Here is a 24,439-nt window from a genome sequence, read left to right as displayed (position 1 = left end):
TTTTAAATGTTTACTATTCTTGGGATTGGTCAATGTATCCCTATTACAGTATAATAAAATATCCTTTAAGTATCCTGATAAACCTTTGATTTGGAAATTACTTTAGAATCTTACATTTAGAACTATTGACTTTAACTAGCCTTGGTGGAAAGAATCTCCAAAACAATAAAATTTTATAATATATCTATGAAATTAATCTCATAACTACTTAAACAATCAATTTAAATGAGAACGTATAGTATGTCTCCTCTTAAACTTTTGCTACCTCTAAGCTTTGAGAATGGATATAAGTAGATGAATGTTCCCAGAGAAAGAAAAGAAATTAAACTGAGATCTCCTGACTAGTTGTTTAAATCAATTTGATTTCAATTAAATGCACTCCACCAATAATGAGATTCAAATCTGCTGTATTAAATTAGGACTTAAATACATTTCAAAGAAATACATTCAGCAGGAATTCCATATAGGTTACAAGAACTTTAATCCTTCAAAGCACACATACTAATTATAAAAATTTCAACCATTTTCATGAAGTACAAAGTGTAGCCTTCAAAATTCTCCATAACTAGCCTTAGCCTAACCCTCTATTTTCTTTTCTAGATATGTGACTCCAAATTTACCTTTATATTCTGTCCTCTTTAACACACTCTCCTATCTTCAGAAAACATATCCCAGTGCACAAAATCTTTCATTTGTAACCTAACTCACAGCTATAAAATCTCTTCTTTAATAGAGATTTCTTATCCCAATGCATAGAGTAATGTCTGTCCATCCTTACCACTTAGAACAATCTTCTACCAACTATACTTAACTCCCTACATTACCTTGTGAACTTAGGAAATTCAACTAATGAACTCAATATTCTATCTTAAATGTCACTTAAAACAGTATCTTTCTTTTTTTTTTTTTAATTTTTATTTATTTATGATAGTCACACAGAAAGAGAGAGAGAGAGGCAGAGACACAGGCAGAGGGAGAAGCAGGCTCCATGCACCAGGAGCCCGATGTGGGATTCGATCCCGGGTCTCCAGGATCGCGCCCTGGGCCAAAGGCAGGCGCTAAACCGGTGCGCCACCCAGGGATCCCAAAACAGTATCTTTCTGAGTCATTTTTGCACTTTCAGGAAATATAATGGTTGTCAATATATTAAAGTACACTAAATCTGCTCAATTACCACTAGAAATTACTTCATGAGAATATAATTTGCAGCATGAGAATATAATCATAAGAAAATAAGAAATGGTAACTAGAATAAAAATGCTGTCATATCCCATGTAAATCTGAGCCAAATTCAGTTGACATTCTAACAGTGAATTCTGGTGCATATTCTTAAGTATTGGCTCACTGTTTTAAAAAGCTGCCAGGTGGCTTGTTTTCTTGGCACTGAGAGTTTACACAACCCTGTAAAATTTGAAATAGTTAGACTTGCTCATCTCAGCAGTTTTAAAAACAAGATGAACATCACACCATTTGCAGGACTCTGTATTAACACATACTGATCTCTAGGCCATCAATTTGTTTAAACACAAAGATATTTAAAAGACAGTTTGAATTGTGTGGGAGTTTTGTTGTCATTATTGTATATTAGGCCATTAGTCTTACTAAAGGACTTCAAATTCCCATTCATTGATGAAACTGGTACAACTCCTGAGAGGATAAATTTCTAATATGTCTACTAATGTTCTCTGAAAAGGATTTATCCCAGGGAGTGTGAATCCCATGGTGAAGAAATAAAAGTATTCACATTACAGATTTTTCTTTAGTATTTAATCATAAAAGGATCACAGACAGCAAAAATTCCAAACCGTGCTGAGTCAATTAAATTAAACTTGTTTCAAAATAATGTTTCATCTCTTAGTTCTCATTTAAATTATCAGTGGAAAAGGACATTAAATCATTTATTATTATAAAACTGGTAGAATGACAGGGAAATAAAGTACTTAATAAAATCATTTATAATCTATAATCATTTTCCTAAAACAGCATTTTTTTCTAAACATTTTACAATGAAAAAAGCATGGTAAGTTACAAATAGCTTTGAGACTAATCTGTAATTAATCTCTTAGAAAAAGAAACTTGACACCCCAACATATTTAAATTTAATTAGCACTGCTATCAGGAAAGAATTACAAAGGAAATCCATAATGAATTCACTACACTCACTCACTTTCATGTTATCATCCCTAGGTGGTGTTTTCACAATAACTTTTATAAATTGAGAGAAAGGAACAGCTAGTCCCATCAATGACAGTGACTAAGTTTCATTATTGTTTTAACAACCTCCAAGTAAAGTTACTTTATGTTCATAAATGAAAATCAAAATAAGGAGAGTAAGAGCATCTCACATTTCTAAGAAGCTTTATACTTTTCAAAGGGTGTCCACATTCTTTTTTTCATGAGATCTCCACAAGATTTTAGAGATGAGAAAATCCAGGACACAAAGAGACTGAATAACTTTCCAAAAAGATATAAATCAGTGGCAGAGCTGGATGCAAAACCCAGATATTCCTATTCCTGGTTGAATTTACTTCTATAAGTTCACACTACCTCTGCCTTTTACTACTATATTTTTCTCATTCCCAGAGTATCTTCTCACCCTACACCATGGTCAGGAATGCAAATTTTACAACTCTAGCTATTTTTTCCTCACTGAATGTTGAATAAAGGGGAATGCCACTTATTCTAGTTATTTCTTCCCAAAAGTGCTATGTTACTTGGCAGAAAGGCCTCTAAAAAAAAGAGAATATGGTGTGGAAAATTCTTCATAATTTTGGAATATTTTAAATGCTTTTCAATATACATTTATAAAGCCACAATTTTGTGCCAGGCACTCATCTAGGTAAGCAGGCAGCCACTCACCTAGGTAGGTATACTGCGATGTCACTCGTAGTAGAAAGATATATCAAAGGACAATCATACAAACATGAAATTAAAGACTGTAAGAAATGCACTGAAAGAAAATATTTTAGGTGGGATCCCTGGGTGGCGCAGCGGTTTAGCGCCTGCCTTTGGCCCAGGGCGCGATCCTGGAGACCCGGGATCGAATCCCACGTCAGGCTCCCGGTGCATGGAGCCTGCTTCTCCCTCTGCCTCTCTCTCTCTCTCTCTCTCTCTGTGACTATCATAAATAAATAAAAATTAAAAAAAAAAATTAAAAAAAAAAAAAAAAGAAAATATTTTAGGTAAGGGGGCGCTAATTTAGTTCGGACCGGGGTCCCTTAGGTCTCCTGAGGAACTAACATTTAAACTAGGCAAATTGCCAGGCAAATAGTGTGGGAAGAACATTCTGTACAGAAGAAAAACAAAGGAAGATCCTAAAGTAACTGTACTAATGGCAGGCCTCTGAAGCAAACCCAATGACAGAAGGACAAGAATGAAATCAAGCTAGAGGGTCAGGCAGGAGGCAGATCAGGTGAGGCTATGAAAGCCATTTCTAAAAAAATCTGGAATGTATTCTATAGAGATTTTATGTCAGAGAGGTGAAAGTTCTTACTTAAAAAAGTATCTCTAGCTGTTGGAAGTATCTTACTTAAAAAAGTATCTCTAGCTGGATTTGGAATACAGAACTATTACGGTGCATCTCTCTCAGATGGTGAAACACAAGAAACCAGAGTATACTGACCTAAGGTGGGAATAAGAGAAATGGTTTTATTTGAAGACTTACTGGAAGTGGACTTGGAAGAACTGGGGACAGGGAGATGGGGCCACTAAGAATGACTCCCCAGGGGATCCCTGGGTGGCGCAGTGGTTTAGCGCCTGCCTTTGGCCCAGGGCGCGATCCTGGAGACCCAGGATCGAATCCCATGTCAGGCTCCCGGTGCATGGAGCCTGCTTCTCCCTCTGCCTGTGTCTCTGCCTCTCTCTCTCTCTCTGTGACTATCATAAATAAATAAATAAATAAATAAATAAATTAATTAAAAAAAAAAAAAAAAAAAGAATGACTCCCCAGATCTCTGGTTTGAGCAGTTGAGAGGCTGGAGGAGCCATTTGTAGAAGTAGACCAGACTAGAGAAGGAGCAGATCTGTGAGTGGCTCTGGAGGTGTTGAGAATGCAGTTGCAAAATGGGACGACATCTCGGGATAGACATCTGGCTTCAAGATATAAATCTGGGCACTGGGAACGGTTGGGTTATCTGTGGTATCTGAAGCCATAGGACTAGATGAGATAACTTATAAAGGCAAAATAAAAAGAGAAACGTATCTAACGCTGACCTTTGTGACAGTACATTTTGAGATCGGTTAGAAGAAGAAAAGCTTACGAAGAAGATAGATAATGAAAGCCAAAGCAGCAGGAGGAAACCAGAAGAGTATGTTGTCACGACAGCCATGAGAACAGAACATTGCAAGAAGGAAGGGGTAGGCAGCTGAAGAGAATGCTAGTAAGAAGCCTCACACGATGAAGATGTCCGTCCAATGGATATGATACTACGAATGCTATTGGTGATCTTAGTGCAGTATTCGTGGAGTGGTGGATATAGAAAGTGGAAAGCAGTAGCTTGAAGAATGAATGTGTGGAGAATATAAGAGTCTGATTGAGGAGGGCAATGAAGAGACAGAACAATGGCTGGAGAGAGAGAGGAATCAAAGGGGTTTTTGTTTGTTTTTGCTATTGTACTAAGGGGAAAGAAAGAGAGAACAATTGAAGAGAAGGACAATGGGAGAGTGGGAGAAGGATAACCGAGAAGAGATGGAAGGCAATCAAAATGTCCTTCAGCAGACGAATGGATGAGTAAAACCATGATACATCCAGACAATGGAATATTATTCATCACTAAAAAGAAATGATCAAGCCATGAAAAAACATGGAGGAACCTTAAAAATGTATATTACTAAGTGAAAGAAGTCAATCTGTGGGGGCTACATGCTATACGATCTCAACTATAATGATGTTTTAGGAAAGGCAAAACTATGGAGACAGTAAAAAGATCAGTGGTTGCCAGTGGTTGGAGGTGGAGGAAAGCATGAAAACACAGAACACAGATTTTTCAGGGAAGTGAAAATACTCTGTATGATACTATAATGATATATGTCATTATACACATGTCTAAACCCATAGAATGTACAATACTAAGAGTGAACCCTTATGTAAACTCTGGACTTTGAGTGATGATGTGTCAATGTAGGTTCACAGATTGTAACAAACATACCAGTGTGTTGGGAGGCTATGCATTTGTGGGAGAAACCTCTGTACCTTATTCTTAGTTTTTCTATGTAACTGTCTTCCCCTTGTCTAAAGTTTGAATTAGGGACACCTGGGTGGCTCAGTGGTTGAGCATCTGCCTTTGGCTCAGGGCGTGATCCCAGTTCGGGGACTGAGTCCCACATTGGCTCCCTGTGAGGAGCCTGCTTTGCTCTCTATCTGTGTCTCTGCCTCTCTCTCTCTGTGTCTCTCATGAATAAATAAATAAAATCTTTTAAAAAATAATAAAGTCTGAATTAAAGACATTCAACTTAAATGCAAAAATGATATACGATCACTCAGTATCTTATCAACATCTAAAAAGACAAAAGACAAATTAAGAGGATGGCTTTCTTTCAAATGTATCCAAGATGAGACAGAGACTGATACTTGCTTACAGTTTAGCCAACAGAAAACAGGCTCTATAAATTCTATTAAATTATTTAACAGACACAAACAGATGCAGTAATTCATTGTCAGTGAAAACATTAATGCCAATAAAGCAAACATTTGCAGGTGCTCAATCAACATCCTTGCATAAAGCCAAGCAATAAAACCTTTTTTGAATGACAAAGGAAACATATTACTAGGGTGACAAAATAATGAGTCATTGACAAGCCACATATTTGAGAAAGATTTTTAAAAAACTACTCTGAAAAAATGGTATTTTTTTTACCGAGATTCTAAATGTAAAAGTCATTTCGTTGAATTGACATTTATCAAACAATTATTAGAGAGAATTCCATGAGAATTACATTATCAAGATTGAAATAGCTCTTTCTGACTTTCTTATTCATTTGGACTAGAAAAGTGACTAGTCTTACCAACCCTGGATTGAGAGTACCGTTGGACTCTTTCTAAAACTGAAATTAGACGCTTTCTAAAGAAGTTTCCTATATGCAAGTGTGATGAGCAGAAGGCAAGCTGAGGACTAAGCACAAGAGCTGACATCCTGCAACTCCCCCGCCCCCCACTCTGGGGTGGGACAAGTGTGACATTCCTCCAGGAAGCTCCCAACTGTCTTAAAGTTAATGCCTTGATAGAGGGGGAAACAACCTTAACTTGACAAAGGCAAAGACTCCCGTATCTTGTAGATCCTCTTTGAGGACCATATGAAAGTTCTTTTGAAAACCCTCCTTCTCCCTACCTCCCCCAACTGCCAGGTATATATATAATCAGCCACTTCTCACAACCCCTCTTTTTAGCCATGAGTCCCGTCCCCGTACTTCAATAAAACCACCATTTTGCACCAAAGATGTCTCAAGAATTATTTCTTGGTTGTTGGCTCTGGACCTCACCCACCAAACCTCGTTCTGTATTACGAAACTCTAACACGTGTGCGTGCATATATACATCATTTAAGAAGAAATCTTTGCTGCCTCTCAGACTTCTATTTGCATTTCAAAAATGATATAATTTTCCTCATGGATCTTATTTTCTGAAGTTTTAATTATCTGTGCAGATTCCTTCTGAACAGGTATTTTACTTACCTGGACAAATCATTAGTGGTCAGACCAGTGCTAAAGACAGTGAAGAGGCCTCAAGGTTCCCTACATGTGGTACTTCTTTTATGATACTGGTTTTGCATCTAACTTACATGCTGAGTTGGCCCAAGTATCACTGCAACCCTAAATTGTTCTCTATCAAATTTTTTTCATATCTACATTAAATTTTAATGTTTTTAGTATTGTATTTTCTTGTTATCACTATGCAGCTTTTGCCCTCTGATTTTAGGGCTTCCACGGGGCTCTGTTAGTTTTCAATATTCATGTCCACAAGTAAATCTATCTACTTAAAGTATGTTAGTGATCATGCTAAAAATCCACCGGGTGAATACACTTCAGAGCAGTGTCTTCTATGTGTCACAGAAAAACTAGTATTGGTCCCTGGGCCAGAAAGAAATCTTCCCAGACCATTAATGATTCTGCCTCCATAATCTTCCCTGTACCAGTCTCCTGCAATGATTTGATCCAACAACTCATGCCTGAGGGCAAATAGGTGCTCTCTTGTCTACAAAACGTAAAGACTTTTATTCAATTTTTTCTTTAAATTAGCTACAATCTTATATGACGTAGGAAAGATGTTAGGGTTTGAAGCCAAGGGCCAAGAAAGCATTCTTGAGTCGTCTTTGGTGCAGAAAGGTGGTTTTATTAAAGCACAGGGACAGGACCTACAGGCAGAAAGAGCTGCACTTGGGTCACAAGGAGTGGCCCATTCTATACTTTTCAAGTTGAGAGAGGGCTGGGGAGAATGTAATCCTCCCAGGTATTTTGGAAACAAGGTTTCCTGAATCCTAGGGGGCTAGCTATTGTTAGGAAAAGGTCATTTATTACTGTTTACTAAAAACTCAGTCATGAGATCCTTCAGATATATATCGATGGGTCATATGCTTGGGGGATGACTGCCAACATGTATCTTGGAGGGTAGAGAAAAAAGAGGTTTCCAAAGGAATTTTTATATGTTAAGGTAGACTTGCAGGGTCCTGGGGGTCCAGCTAAGATTGCCTCTTGCCCTTAGCAACCTATCAACATGAGATAGCTGAGTCCCTAGAGGAATGTCACTCTGCCTGTTTTAAGAACTTGTCAATTGGCTGTAGAGAGTAAGGAAATTTAATATTTTTTTCTTCTGCCTTTGTCTCCCACATCACTATAGAAGGAAGTACAATCATTCATGAGTCACAGTTAACAATGGATACAATTTTGGCATATTTCAGCAAGACTAATATAGCACTCCTTTTGGCCCCAGGAAACAAATTTCACTTAAATTTTCAAACATAACACTAGAAAAATGATGAGGTTAGTAGGAATCAAAAGCTTCCTAGATTTTGTAATCAATCTATCCTCGATAAACTGAAAGTTACTAAATTATAAATAAAATCCCTAATAAAATGAAGATAAGTCTTAGAATTCTAGTTGTAATATTTTAATTGTAGCTGCCTTAAATTACAGCCACATCAAACAGACAGTAAAACAAATGAAGTTCACTGTTACTTGCTCTGGTGATATGGACAAAAACTATTAATGCCTGGCAGAGGACAGAAATGAACAGTTTTTCTTAAGCTGCAAATAACCTCTATTAAATCATAAGGAATTCAGTCTGATGGTTAAGCAGGAAATTCTAATCAGGAAATCTATGCCTGTACTGAGCCCAAAAATGTGAACAAACTTAAACATAAGGTAATGTAATAGAAATTTGCAAAGAAAGGAACTTTATATTTGTTTTGCTCATTGCTCCATCCTTAGACTCTAAGATTATTATAGCAACTTTCTTATTCACAAGATCATTGCCTGTCTCCCAAAGCTCCCTGAGAGTAGATGTCCTCAGTCCCTGGGACAAGGCCTGGCACTGTGGAAGCACTTGATAAATATTTGTGGGATAAAAACTTATAGAAATTCCATAGCTGCATCTATGATTATTGATTAGCTAACTTATTGAGCATTTACAAGGGCAAAGCACCGTGCTGGGGCCCTGCCTAAGAGGAAGAGGCAAAATTTGAACCCAAGCATCTGACTCCTGGCTCCTCTTTTCTTTACACCTTCTCCAGGAGTTCAATTCCATGAAAACACTATCTTCATATATAGCTTCTGTATGAACTTTGGGCTCTAACACTCAAATTGACTTTTATTTCTCATAGCATAAGAAAAAAATATACTTCTTAAATGTTTAAGCTCCATGAAAATCTATGGAACAAAATATCCTTATTTTTTTTAAATATCCTTATTTTAAAAATGGTGTTTGCACTCTGAATGTGATGACTATACTGTTTTCTTAGAACACAGCTAAATTTACAAATGTCATTAGTTCTCTGTACAAGGGGAGCAGGTTGCAATGATTTTTTCCTCCACTGACATGGGAAACAGCTCTCAGATGATTGGTTTCTCCATTTCAACATTATTTTCTTCTCTTCAGTAACTGATCTTACAGAATCTCTGCACTAATGATTCAGACAAAGCATTCAAATTAATCAATGCTATCAAACTCATATAGCCAAGGGACCTTTGTCATCTCATAAAGCTAAGTTAGCTTGACTTTTAGTAGATGCACTTTGTAGTCTTGAGTTCGATTCAGATTATGTTGTTTTACTAGGATCTGGTTATTCCGACACACAGCAATTACTCACCCTCCTTCTTACCCACTTACAGCCTCCTCTTACTCTCCTTTCTGCTTTCATCTCTATTTTTATGTGCACTCCATATTTAACCAGAGTACCTTATAGCATACTTCCAGCATTATATGTATGTATTTATATATACACTTGTGTATATATAAATTTATTTAAGTATATGCAAAAAATTGAAAATAGAGAAAGAAGAATAAAAAGCTAAAAGTTATTAACTTAGCTATACTAACGCTTCCTAGCTAACAAATATGAGTGGAACCTAGGTGTATCTGGTCTTAAATCTACATTCTTTCCACTGCATCGGTGGTTCTCAAAGCATGGTGCCTGAACCAGCAGTAACAGCATCACCAGGGAATTTACCAAAAATGCAGATTTTTCAGGCTTCAACCCAGACCCACTGAATCAGGGGTGGAGTCCAGAAATCTGGATTTTAATAAGACAGAGGTGATTCTGATGCACCCTAAAGTTTTACTACATAATACCATTGGTCCTAATCTTACCTGACCACAAGAATCTCCTAAGATCATTCATTTGAATAATATATTCCAAGGTCCTCCCCATCTGATTCAGTAGGACTGAGGTAGGTCCCAGGAATATATATTTTTAACAAATGATATCCAACTACCACCTCAAGTGATTCTTCCAGTCAGGGAAATCTGAAAACACTGCACCAAATCAGGTTACTGACCTTCTGTACACTTATTTTTAAAAAGTCAGTATTACAGATAATTATGTGATAATTCCATGTTAAGAATATATGTATATTGAAACCATGTTTTTTTCCAGCATTTTAAATTCTACTATTCAGGAAGAAGAAGAAATTAAGAAAGGTGATAGTGAGTCACCATTTGAAAAATGTTAGGAAATACTACTTAGATTAGCAGTTCTAGAGAATTAATACAATTTCAGAGTTCCAGAGATTAATAGCTACATATAATTGCAGGCAACTTTGAGAAAAGCCCAATATCCATTCAAATGCAGAGAAGTTAATAAAGGGTTTTTATTTGTGTTATAAAGGATTTCTTGCTCTAAGAAAGAATCCATGGCAACAGTCTTACATAAATCTGGAGTTCTTCTAGTGTAGCTAAAACTTGTTTGTTTTTTTTCCTAATGCAGACAACTTACCGGAAAGGATAACCTTTGCCATTTCACATACACAAAAGTATAGTTTTCTGTAAATGAGGCAAACTTTATTATAAATAAACAACGTGAAGGGCTGTGCAGGGCTTATTTTAAATCTCCACTTTTATTTCCTGAGCAATAGGCTCCAGGGTCTCACCATGTTTCGGATAATTCAGATTTTTGGTTAATGGGGTTTTGCTCTTAAATGTACTCATATAAAGAAAAGAGCTGTCATTTATTAAATTCTACCCACTACCATGGCAGACAGAGTAAAATACCTTCTCTCTGTATCACGATTATGTATGGGGTGGGAAAAGTAATCACATATCTATTAACCTAATAATGCATTTGAAAGAAAGGAAAGATTTGATAGTTCCCAAACCAGTATTTCCCACTCTCCCTGAGGCCAGTGAAGCCAGTTTCACCAATTTCCCCTAGGTCCCTTTTCACTCATCCCCTCTTCATTGGGACTTGCTCCCCCCACACCATCCTTCACTGTGGGGGGAGGAGGTATTACAGAGAATGTGAATGAGTAATATCCCCTTAATACGTGTAAGTAGTATAAATTCTACTAGGACACATTATTCACAGCCCACCATTTTCCAGTATTCAAGGAATAACAGAAATTCACTAATAGGATATAAACACATTGAGAGTCACTAATTAACAAAATGTACCTCATCAATTCCAGGTGAAATTTTCACATTCCTTATACCGTACCCCCACCACCACCATTATCAGTGGGTTTCAGCAGTCATTCCTTTCACACCTAATCCACTGCTACACACTGAATTCCTAATTATAATTAACCATAATCTTTTTTTTTTTTTTTCCACACTCAGATGGAACTAGAGATCCACAATGGGACATTTCCAGTGCTACTCATTACACTTACTGGGTTGAATCTGCAGTCCTTACTTCCAATTGTGACTCATTTAAATCCAAAGTAGCTTACTAAGAAAGTTAAATGGAAAATTCCATAAAGCTAATGATATATTTTCAAAAGTGCATCTGAGTCTTCTATACCCAGTAGTGTTGCTAAATGCTTTCTGCTAATAACCTCAATGTTTGCTACATCAATATTGGTGCATTAATCCTGAAACAATCTTATTAACATTCTTTATGTTCATTTTACCTAATGGTACTTTAAAGGAAGGTGACATGAGAAAGACTATTTTACATTTTTATTTTACAACAATAAATTCAACTTAAAAAAAGGCAATGTAAAGGTAGAAAGCTCTAATCAATTCAACCTATTTATTTTCAAAACATAATCTGAAACGGAGTAATCAAAAAGTTCTACAGGAAAGTCTGGGGGTGAAGAGGAAGAAAAGAATGGATTTCATCAAGATTTCAAGAGCAAGTATATATGTTCATCCATCTTCCTGGACAAACTGACAGCATGATGGTGAACTCTAGGACTGAGGTGGTCCGACTCATCCACAGCTGCTGTTGTAGCTCAACAGGAAAATACATCTGAGACCAACTCAACAAGTAGCTCATTTGAGTGGGAGTGTTGAACATTATAATCTGCAGCCTCCAGACTCAGGAGTTTCTATGTCTATGCTAAATTTAACATCTGTAGTGATTTACACAGAAACAAGTTCAACTCACTCATCCATGCATTGTTATCAAAATTAGATAATGAATTTTCTGCTGAATATTGGACTTGAATCCATTACACTTAGCTAGTTGCTTAAAGTTAACACACTTTCTGTTGTAAAGATGGCAGGAAATAAACTGACAGACCACTTCTGTGCATTTTAAGTGGAATGGTAATCTCTGATTTCTCCATTTTTTTTTAAAGATTTTATGTATTTATCTGAGAGAGAGCACATGCACGAAAAAGGAAGAGAAAGAGAGGGAGAGAGAGAGAGAGAGTCCATAAGAGGGGGGTCAGACAGACAGATGAGCAGGGAGCCCGATTGAGGGCTTGATTCCAGGACCCTGGATTGTAACCCGAACTGAAGGCCTAACCAACTGAGCCATCCAGGCACTCTTGATCTTTTTCATTTTTAAGGAAACAGAGGTAAAAAAAAAAAAAAAAAGTTAATTAGTGCTCTTTTAAAAAATAATAGGATATCAGAGATTTGTGAGCTGTTAGTGGCACATCACTCCTGCGTATATACATCAGGAGGGTACAGCCCCTGACTGTAACATCACGAGCAGACACCTTTTCCCAGCTCTGCAAAACTGACACCCTCAGAAATAGGGCTTAGCACAGCCTGAATTCATTTCTACAGCCCCTGACAGCCCAAAGCTCTCCTGACAGCTCCTACAACATAAATTCTGCTATGCTGCTGTTTGCCTGGGTTACCTCTATTCTAGAAAGTTTCTGCAACACAGAGAATTCAGAACCTTTCCCAAATTCCTCTGAAATCCACATATAAATAAACTTCATGATTTTACTTAAGATTCTAAGTATGTGTCCCGGGCAGAGGAAGTAGAGGCATTAACTGACAGCTGTTTCATTGGCTCCTACCCCACTTTCCCCAGCCTCTCTCAAATTTCTCCTCCCTCAAAGTTAAAGCTACTTTTTTCCAACTACATACATAGACTCTTTGGGGTTTCTTCTTTCTCTGGTAAGCAAAATACTCATTTCTCCCCAAACAAAATGCCTTGTTTAGGCAAAAGAGATGATGCCTGTCATACAGTCATATCTAAGAACATTTTCCTGCCTTGTGATATGTAAAAAATACAATATAAAAATCAACTTTACTGGTACCACACAGAAACTAAACAGCTAGATTTTTAAAGAGAAAAAAAAAGACAAGAAATTATAAGTGTTGCAAGAATGTGGAGTAAAGGGAACCCTTATGTACTATTGATGGGAATGTAAATTGATACAGCCATTGTAGAAAACAGTATTGAGGTTCCTCAAAGAACTAAGAAATAGAATTACCATATGATACAGTAATTCCATGACTATTTACTTGAAGGAAAACTAATTCAAAAAGATACATGCATCCTTGTTTATTGCAGCATTATTTACAATAGCCAAGATATGGAAGCAACTCAAGTGTCCATCAATAAATGAATGGATAAAGAAGATGTGCTGTGTATGTGTGTATATAATGGAATACTATAAATTATATAATATATAATAATGGAATATTACTCAGCCATAAAAAGGAATGAAATCTTGCCATTCGTGGCAACATGGATGGACCTAAAGGGTATTACACTAAGTGAAATAAGCCAGGCAGAGAAAAACAAATACCAAATGATTTCACTTGTATGTGGAATATAAAAAACAAAACAAATAAACAAACAAACAAACAAACAAAACAGACTCTCAAATACAGAAGACAAACTGGTGATTGCCAGAAAGGAGGTAGGTGGAGGAATGAATGAGTGAAATAGATAAAAGGTATAAACTTCCAGTTTAAAACAAATAAATCAGGGAGATGAAAAGTACAGCATAGGGAATATAATCACTAATGTTGTAATAATATTGTATGATGACAGATGGTGACCACACTTATCGTGGTGAGCACTGAGTAATGCATAGATTGTCAAATCACTATGTTGTACACCTGAAGCTAATATAAAATTGTATGTCAATTCTACTTCAATAATAATTTTTTTAAGAATACCAAAAGAAAGCCAATTTTACTGGTACTATACAGAAACCAAACTGTTAGATTTTCCAGAAAAAAAAATTCTTAATTCTTCATAGATACGTTTTAGTAACTAAGATTTGTTAAATACAAACCTTTGGTTTTTTTCTTTTTTTTTTACACATTCTAAGTCTTTTCACACATATCAATTTGCAAACAGAATTTTTTAAGGTCATGTTGCACTTTCATAGTTATATGTGTTCAAAAGAGAGAGCTTGCTGTAGCCCAAAAGGCTTGAGTTGGTTTCTGATCAATAAATTCAGATAAGTGTGAGAGAGAATATTCCAGATTGAGGGCCCTACTTAACCAAAAGGAGAGAATGTTGTCAAGACTGCTAATCGTTCAGAGGGTAGTAATTATCTGAACTGGGCCAGATCTCAGTTTGTGTTGGGGTTTATAGGTAATGATCTTCCATATATTTAAGGACAGTCATAGGGACATGTACTTAGGGTTCTCTTGTGCTAGTTTCTTGAAACTTTTTAAGAAAAAGACAAAAACGAAAGTCCTATCTTACTCTATTATTTTTTTTTGCATGAATATGTAATCTTTATGATTTCAATTTTGTCTTTAGATGGCCTAATTGAAGGAAGAAAGTCACTAGAATGAAATAAAATGGGATAAAACAAAACAAAGCAATCCTGTTTTGACCATTGCACTAAAATCTAAAGAGAATGGAGAATTTTTAAAACTGAGCCATAGAAGACATAAATTTAGTAGGTAAAACAACTATTTTTCATAATTTCTGGTAGACGGAGGTAAAACATCCTGTTTATATAAAATATAATTAAAATAGTTTATTATTTTTTATATTTTTAAAAGCTTAAACAAGCCAAGCAGTCTGGTAATTGCATGTGTTTGATCTTACAAAATGGCTCTTTTTACTCCTAGAAATGCTCTTCTCTGGTTTGATTATAAGGCAATATAATATTGTTTTAATGTGTCAGAACTCATATAGTAAACTGAGTGTTTCCTCCTTCACAGTAGACAACTTGAGAAGGGATATGCTTAATTCAGATGCAGTCTTTGCTTAAAGTATTATTTTATTAAAAATTAAAACAAATTTTCTGTTTATAGAATTGTAGAAAAACAATATAGAAAGATATAAAAAGGAAAGTAAAATTTGACAAATAATACAAAATGCAGAGATACTACTATTGGTATTTTAGCAAACAACTTTCCAGACACTTATTTTTATATATATATATATATATACACACACACACACACACGAACAAAAAAGTTACAAAAAGGCCATCCTAATATATATGAATGTTTCATAACTATTTTTCACTCCAACACACACCATAAGCATCATTCAAAATATGCGGTTTTTAAGACCACATAGTATTTATTTATTGAATTCCTGTTTGATGGAAATTTCATGGACTTTTTTCCCCCTCATTTCTCACTATTATGAACGACTCTACAACAAGCTCGGTGCATTTTCAAGAGCATCATTCAACATTCTAAGTCTAACATATACGCAGCCTCAGTTTTAGGAAACTGCCCTCCTCCGAGTGTATCTTTCCTTGGAAATATCCAAATCTTTCAAGGCCAGTTCTAGTTAATAAGGCCAGCACTATTTCTGGCTACAACCAGCTGTAACTGATGGAGGAAATTCCTTGGGGTTCCATCCATCATATGCTTCTTTGGAAACAGCACAATAGAGAGAAAAGAGCAGAGAATTTGAGCCAGGCAAACCTATTTGTTTCAATAAGTAACTTTTTATTGAAACATATGTGGCATATATGCAAAAAAGTACACAAAATACAAATATACACCTTCATAGGTTTTCACAGAATATGCTGTGTAACCAAAACTGGTATTTTCCTTTTTAATACTGCTTTTCATTATGTGATCCTGGACAAATCATCTTTCTGAGCTTATGAAATGGGCATGATAATACCTGCCTCAAAGAGCACTGGGAAGACTACAAGAAAAAATATAGGCAAAGCTCTAGTACACAGTAAAAAAGGGACAGTTTCCTCTCTACCTGAACCCACACTAGGGACCACATCCTAGCCCACATCCCAACCAGCTCATCCCTTCCTTCAACTCAATGCCACCAAAAGCCTGGAATGCCTTGTTCCCCTGACTGCTCCTGTTACAAGCCTTTCCATTGTAAGATGAGTTCTTAATAATATTTGAGAGGAATACAATCACATCCAGGATCCTAACTTAGAACCACAAAGTATTAACTACTACAAGATAAAGAGGCTCATCTCCATTAAGAAAAGTAGTTGTTAAGATGATTCACAAGTTTAATTCTGCTGCTTGCTAAGTTTTATTAAAAATATAATGAAAGGCAAAGCCCCCCAGGATTTTCACCACAGCACCCACACAAGCCAGGTGCAGTCTCACTCAGCAGCTCTAAGGGTGTTATATCCTCAAGCATAAAATCCTATTTTTATTCAAAAAGCCCAAATCAAGGATTGTGAGTAGCATTGATTGAAATGGAATTTATTTTTTGCCATTGCTGCTAAAGCTAGAGAGGTGCCCAATGTGATACCCAAGGGTCCAAATGAAAGTCGGCAACCCCCAACACTTCCACAATTCTATCCAATCTGTCAGATCTCAACCATCACGCAGGGATGGCTCTACAAAGGCAAACTTTAGTAACACAATAAGCAGACTGTCAAATGCTAATAGTCACAAAAGCAAATAGTATTAATTTTTAAAAACAAACAAAAACAACTACTATGGTTTGAATCTTACTATGTGCAAGGCTCCCTATTATGGAAGCTCTTCACTTGCATTTCCTTATTTTTCCCTCGAGATAGGTCTTCACAGTAGTTTCATTATCCCTGTTTTGCAGATGGAGAAACTGAGGCTTAGCAAGATGAAGCAACCTGCCCAAGATCACATGGCAAAGATGACTTGACATTCAAGCGTAGATCAAAGAAGAGATCATTGAACAGTTCAGCTTGAGTCTGTTGGACTGCAGAGTGTTTGTTTCTAAAGACCAGATGGCCAGAAAAGTTGCCTTTGTCCTCACTGATGTTTCAAACAAGGCATTATGCTTTTCCCCTGATGTCTACAGCAATTTAAAACAACTCACCAGTCCCCTTTGGGTGGGGAAACAGCTTGATATCGTAAGAGTAGGAATAAATTGTTTAGCCAATAAACTTACCTGATGAAAAACTTTGTTACTAGATTTTTTTCTAGTTATTTTGTTTTTTAATTAGTAGGTCATTAATAATGGGGTAAACAGCATGAAGACAAGGAAGCGTTATTGAAGTAGTTGTTGTTGCCCGTAATAATTTTCTCCATTTCTTTGATTGCTTTTAATTTCAAAATTGAAACCGAAGCATCCTAGTATAACTCCCATTCCATCGGAAACCCAGAGGTGGTAGAAATTTCATACAGAAATTTTAATAATCCTTTTATCTCCAAAGCCAATTATTTTTCTTTCTTACTTGGAACCAGCCTACCCCATTTGACTTCCAGCCATGAGCTTGGAGGTTGGTTGGAAAGCTGTAACAAGCAGAGGCTGCCAGCATGTCAGGTTCCATTGTTTGTGTGACTGCTGATCAGAGTGATGAAACAGGGATTAGCTTCATCCTTATCACTATAAATAAATGTGATTTGAGGACAACACCGCAGCTTTCATCATTTATTAAAAAGGAAAGGAAGAAATGTAAAGGTGGCTCTACAATCCTTATCAGAAAAAAAATCTTCTTACTCCCTGAGGTCAGCAGTTGATTTTAATTTTATGTTAAGTTGTTGTGAATAAAAGGCTTTATTAATGTGAACATCAATCCAAGGAGAGCCATGCTTCACCTCATCATATTCTAAAGGACATAACATAAATGGTTCTCTTCAGCCAAACCAGAATTCACTCAGAATTTAAAAAAAGACCATAGACAATAAAAGGTTAGTTTGGGAAAATATAAAATACTGATGCATTTAATATTTAATTAAATCAATTATTCAATTAATTGAAGATTACCTGAAATTTAGATATAATGTGATAGTCCAAGGACATCTGGAATCCCTATCCCCCTCTCTGTCTCTCTTTCCCTCTCTCTATCTCTCTCTCTCACACACACACACACACACACAAGTTTCAACCAGTAGTTCTTGAGGTTTGTGCCTATTGTGAGTTTGAGTTTAAATCAATTGGTTTATGCATTTTTCAGCCCCAAGTTCCTACAAAACAGGAAACGTTATATTTGCAAAAGGCAGGTCAGAGTACTAGCTGTTTCTTCCCAGAACCTTCGACCTGGGCAACGTGACTGAAAAGTATCTGGGAAGAGAGTTTGGGAAAGGCTTCCTGTTTGTCTTCATTTATTAGACCCTTTTCTTCCCCATGCACATATAAAACACATCATGAATGCCACGTAATGTGCTCTTTCTGATTTGCCAGAATGATTTTATGTTTGTTTTTTTTATCTGAGGTCATTTCTTAATATATCTAGACATTGTTCGTGAAGATGCGAACTCAGTTCTCTTCCTCAGAGATCCTTTTCCATAATGCCTAGCACAGTGAGGAAGTGGATTCCAGCCTGCTGCAGCAATGCTGACTGTCCCCACTATGAACTATCTTAACCCACAGGGAAATCACAACTCAAGTATCTGTTGTTTAGATTGTTGCGTTTGGACCTAAAAGCTGGTCCCAAAAATGTCTCCTGATTTCCGCAGGCCATTTGGAAGTCAATTTTTATCTCCTCCCACAGTACTCCTCTTGCAAATGCTGCACTGGCAAGAGGAAAAGCCTGCTCATCTCAGGTCCCTTTGGGGAAGAGCTGCTGCCCCACTAGCAGAAAATGGGTTCTGAGCACCCAACCTCCTGCTCTACTCCCTGAAAAGCTTACAGGGGTGGGCCTGGAGTCCTGATGGTGGAGAGCTACAGTCTAGGCTCAGCAAGGTGCCAGAGGGCATTCCCTTTTGGGCCACAAACAGTTCTCTCTTCCCTCTCAACTTCTCCCTTTACTCTTTCCCAAAAGAGAAAGACAAGTCCATATAATCCTCCTGCAGCTGCAGCCCCGTTACGGGCGACAGGCAGAGTGCAGAGACGGTGACACAATGAAGTTTCTTCTCTAATGTGCTCTATACCAAACCCATAGCTTCGATCCACAAGGAGCTCCCTCTCCAATGGCCTAGCTCCATCAGTGGCAGTCACCATTACCTGAACTGCCTGATTTCTCCTGAACTTCACCTCTCTTAGCCAGTCGGTCACTGCTTTGTCCTTCCCCCTTTGGCACATCTCTCCTTGCCTTCTATTGCTATCACGACCAGCCCAAGCTCCCCTCAGCTCAGAGATTGCTGCAACTGGCTGTATCAGTAAGGGTCCATCTAATGAGGTAAATAGAAAGCATTAAATGTTTCCGAAGAGGGAATTTAATACAAAGAACTGGATACACAAATGCCAGAACTGAGAAGCCAAGAGTGAACAAGGAGGCAACCCAGGGAGAAATTAGCAAACTCCTGGCTGGAAAGACAAAAGCAGGAAGTCGTGCTCCCAGCATCAAGGGCCAAAGTCATGGAAGAAGCTAGAAACACAATGCGCCTGTCCTGCAGAAGCTGGAGCTATGAGGCAAACACAGATGCAACACCCTCATCTCTCACCAGTGCCTCCCCCTGGCTGGAATCTGAGCTGAGAAATCAGCCTGCAGGGAACGAAGTTTCTGCTATGAAGAGTAGAGGAATGGAAAATAAGGAATAACTCTGATAACAAAGAGGCCAAGACCACCAGCTCATGAGCGGATGACATACTCTTCATTTTCCATAGTGTGGAAATGAATGAAGATAAGTGCCACCACACCTGGGGTCCAAAGGTATGGCCAAGTTTTGAGCCTTGATCTCTCCAACACTAAACTCCTTTTTCTTCCCCATCCTTTTTTTGCTGCCTTCTCTTCCTGGCTGTTCTCCAGCTATAACATGCATACCATAAAATGGGATACACTATTTGATTACTTCTAAATAATAAATAGACACTACAACTGTCATCTCAAGGTACCCATCTTCCCCATGCTAGGAATGAAGAGTGAGGTACTGCATCTTACTGAGAGGCCCCCAACACCATAAGTCATTTTGTGCACTGGCCAATCCCTTCTCCCCTGCAGGCCAAGGCCCAGAGGGATTGATTAGTAGTGCTTGGTTTTCCTGGAATAAGTGAGCGCTTCCAGGGTGGGATTTCAGGAGACACATGAAAGGCCTCATACTGCAAAATAATACTCCAACTTTTCATCTGTTTGTTTGTCTAAAAATGTTTATCAAATGCAGAAATATACACATTCAAGGATATCCAGTAAGAGAGGGTTAATCAGACTCCGAGTATGTGTATATCTTCTTCAAATGTTCATCAAAAGGAAAGATGAATTATAAGAGCCTGGGGAACCTGTACTGGTTGGTGCTAAATTTCCCTTCCAAAGTTTAGATCAGTTAGTATAAGGCAGTAGCTTTTTCAATTTTTCTTTTCAACCCAATAGAGTTAATTCAAGGCAGAGTGAATTACCTCTAGGGTCTATACACTCTTAGAAGCTACCAGAGTCCCACTTGAAGACAAATTTTACTTTAAAAACTGCATGAATTATGCAGTCTACTATACTCTACCATAATTTCATGTGCATTTTAAAAATTTTTTTAAAGATTTTATTTATTTATTCATGAGAGACACAGAGAGGCAGAGACACAGGCAGAGGGAAAAGCGGACTCCCTGTGGGGAGCCTGATGTGGGACTCGATCCGGGGTACTCTGGGATCATCCCCTGAGCCAAAAGCAAACACTCAACCACTGAGCCACCCAGGCATCCCTCATGTGCATTTTAATATAAAAATGAAATTTTCCCCAAAAAAATGTTCCAGTAGAAGCAACTTTCAAGTACTTGATGTCATGGCAACATACAGAAATTTGGGAAGCTTGGGCATAAAACTTGGCATTCCTGCTAAGATGTAAATAACCCTGAGGAAGGATAGTCTCTTTAAGCTGTTACCACATTTTATTGTGTTTTGTTTTATTTTGTTAATTTGTCTTGATATGAATGCAGTTGGGAGTCCTTCCTAAGCGCAGATTTTGACAATGGAGAAAGAAGAGATGTTGAGCCTGTTTTTTTTTTTTTTTAACTTTTTTTCTTAAAGATTTTATTTATTCATGAGAGAGAGAGAGAGAGAGGCAGAGACACAGGCAGAGGGAGAAACAGGCTCCATGCAGGGAGCCCGATGTGGGATTTGATCCCGGGACCCCAGGATCATGCCCTGGGCGGAAGGTAGGCGCTAAACCGCTGAGCCTTCGAAGGATCCAGAGAGCCTCTGTTAAACTATGGAACTGAGGAAGAGCTCTACCATTAACAAAAGGAAGAGGTATAAAACAGAGGGATGAGGGGCCTAAAACAAAGCTCACCCACTTCACTCTTGTGGAAAGCCTGGGGCAGATTTGTCATGGAGTGAAAAAGATAATTCTCCCTCCCAAAGTCTCACAGACCACCCCCGTGAGCCTCAGGAGCCCCAGAAGCTATTATTCAGTCTTAAAGCATAAACAAAAATATGAAGTTTTGAGTAGAAAATTCAGTATTTCTAATTTTTTCCTAATAATATAAGAAAATAATGACATCAATAAACCATAGACTCATGTCTATCATAACCATTAAAAATACAAATGTTAAGATGTTAACATCAGGGAAGGCTGGGTAAAGGGTATACAACTATCTATACTATCTTTGCAAGTTTTCTATTCATCTACAATTATTGCAAAAAAAAACACAAAATAAAATAAAAAATAAAATTATTGCAAAACTTAAAATATTTTAAAAATCTGCTGTATGTATAAGATTTCCATATTATACATGGAATGCCTTTCCTTTCCATCAATGTGAAGACCACTCTGTTCCTCTTGTTATCCATATTTCAGTGCCCTTCCCAATGACTTTGTTCTCCTCGTAGTTTTCTTGTCATCCCTGATCCTTCAATTTTATTTCATTTTGTGTTCAAGCCAGAAAAATCTAGCAATTTGAACTTGAAAGATATAGCACTCATTCAGCTTAATTTCCACTGTGCATTGTGGTTGTACCATGTTAAAACTTCCCCCTTCAAATAATTATATTGTGTAGTGCTTTCATATAGAACTATTTGAAGAAAACCAATTTCAGAAAATCAAAAATAGCTCACAAAGGTGTTGACTGGGTAACAAACTGCATAATCTAGGATCATAGGAACCTCTTAAGAGAGAGTTTCCAGATGTTGTTAGCATATGACAGAAAATAAAGGAAGAATTAGGGAAGAAGAGGTGAATGAGAGCAAAATGGTTTAAGAAGACAGGCTCTTTAGGGGAAAAAGATAAAGAGAAGAACTTTTAGTTCCAGATCATTTCATAGCAGTCAAACTGGGCAGGTGAATAATATTTGGTATATGTAAGTCTTTTTTTTTTTAAGAATTTTATTTATTTATTCATGAGAGACACACAGAGAGAGGCAAAGACACAGGCAGAGGGAGAAGCAGGCTCCATGCAGGGAGCCCGATGTGGGACTCGATCCCAGGACTCCAGGATCATGCCCTGGGCCAAAGGCAGACACTCAACCGCTGAGCTACCCAGGCATCCCAGGCATATATAAGTCTTAAATACCATCACTGAAATCAAAGGAATGCTTTGAGACTTACATTTCTTCTCATGGCACACATCAGACAAAACAATCTTTTAAAATTCAGTTTTAATGCAATAGTTTAAGTGGCCCTTTTCTTCTTGCTTGTAAACTAGCCCATAGGCATAATAGGAATAAGGCATATCCAATAAAGGTGGCAAATAAATAGATAACTATCTAAATAAATAAATATAAATTCAGCTTTAAACAGAAAGAGTTCTATTAAGTGTTTTATTCTCTTCTTTTTATCACTCCAAAGGTTCCCAAAATGATACCTTTATTAGATCTTAATTTTATAAAGTCACATAGAAAACACATTTCCTTTCCTTTTCTTGTTCTTCTTTGCCATTTACTCCCCACAACCCACCACCTCCCAGGGATGCAGGAGGGAGAAAGGGTCTTTAGTATTAGTCATGCTATTGGACCTCAAAAGAGTTACCTTTTCTTTCTTTCTTTTTTCTTTCTTTCTTTCTTTCTTTCTTTCTTTCTTTCTTTCTTTCTTTCTTTCTTTCTTCTTTCTTTCTTTCTTTCTTTCTTTCTTTCTTTCTTTCTTTCTTTCTTTCTTCTTTCTTTCTTTTTTTTTTTTTTATAAGGTCTCTTTCCCTAAGTCTCAAATCTCATCTACCATTGTCTACATACAATAACAACCATGAAGAAAAAGGAAGGAAAACAAACAAGCATTGGCAGACAGAGGCCCGGGATATTAAGCGGGAGTTATTTCCACAGCTCAACCAGGCCATTGGGAGCCAGAACCTTTTCCACATCAGACTTAACACGACGGGAGGCCAACTTACAAGTCACAAACCTCAATCCTTGCCCTCCCTAACCAGCCCTTGAAACCCAGGCTTTCATACACGTTCTTCCAGGATACAGTGACACTGTGGGTGATAGATGAGCCCATCAACTCTTTCTATTTACCGGTCTTTACTTACAAAAAGACAGCTTCCTTGGCGTCCTCTTTCTCTCCTCTCTGCAGAATCTTTCAGGCTCCCAATCCATCATTACTGACACGGGCATGCCCAATTTCATTGTTCAGTGGAAAGTGCCATCTATTAATATTTTTGCAGTCAGGGACGGTGTGACCACCACAGAGTAGTAAACTGGAGGTGCCAAGTTTCACTCAAAAGGCGTGAAAGATGCTGTGATTTACAGCAGGCCTAATGAGCGGGGCATTTCTGGACCAGTAAGCACCTGCTGCTTCTGTAGCCTCAGCCAACTCCACCGCCATGCCCTGGGATGCTGGACAGCACCCCTCCCCGTTAGGAGAATTTATGGTTAAACTACTTTGAAAAGCTTGCTCCTCATTAAAAAGGCAACACTCATCAGCAAAGTCCACTTGAGAAAATGAGGGAAAGGGTCCTATCTTTGTTTTGTTTTCTTTTCCTCTATGATTGCTCTCAAAAGGAGAGATTCCCAACGACATCTACAGTGAAATAAAAGCAGGAAGCAATTTTATTTATTTATTATTTACATTCTATATTCTTCTGGAAAAAGTTTAGAGCAGAGGACCAGGAGCTACAGGAGCTACCTGAGAGTTTATGCTGTCGTAGTTTAGTCACTGATGTTCCTCCTCTGTAGGAATGTGATTTGCCATCAGTTACAACCCGGGGCCAACAAAACAATCCCAGTGATCCCCAAACCAGATAGACCTGCTCACACCACTTGACCTTCTTGCTAGACTTCAAGTGATGCTTCTGAGCATTAAACACTCAACCCCATATTACAGTGGAATCACAGAAACCGGGCTGAGCAAAATGGCACCTTAGTTCCTGTATGATCTACCACCCACCCCACCTCTTCCCAGCCTTCTTGCTACTCCACTA

General features: G+C 37.6%; 1 protein-coding gene and 1 long non-coding RNA gene across 2 annotated transcripts in view; one reads left to right on the top strand and one right to left on the bottom strand.

Moving 5' to 3' along the window:
- The window catches only part of LOC111094368, a 48,587-nt gene extending 31,405 nt beyond the window's left edge, over nucleotides 1–17,182 (top strand). Inside the window, exons 3-4 of the long non-coding RNA XR_005385180.1 lie at nucleotides 14,613–14,758; nucleotides 16,857–17,182. This is a non-coding gene — a long non-coding RNA (uncharacterized LOC111094368). The remainder of the gene's footprint in view (nucleotides 1–14,612; nucleotides 14,759–16,856) is intronic.
- Nucleotides 1–24,439, bottom strand: part of PLCL1 (phospholipase C like 1 (inactive)) — a 328,706-nt gene that overhangs the window by 89,135 nt on the left and 215,132 nt on the right. The gene's annotated exons all lie outside the window — the stretch shown is intronic.

Source organism: Canis lupus, chromosome 37 (assembly GCF_011100685.1).
Source record: "Canis lupus familiaris isolate Mischka breed German Shepherd chromosome 37, alternate assembly UU_Cfam_GSD_1.0, whole genome shotgun sequence".
Lineage (NCBI taxonomy): Eukaryota > Metazoa > Chordata > Mammalia > Carnivora > Canidae > Canis > Canis lupus.
The sequence above is the reverse complement of the archived record's forward strand: the minus strand, read 5'-3'. Positions and strand labels throughout refer to the sequence as shown.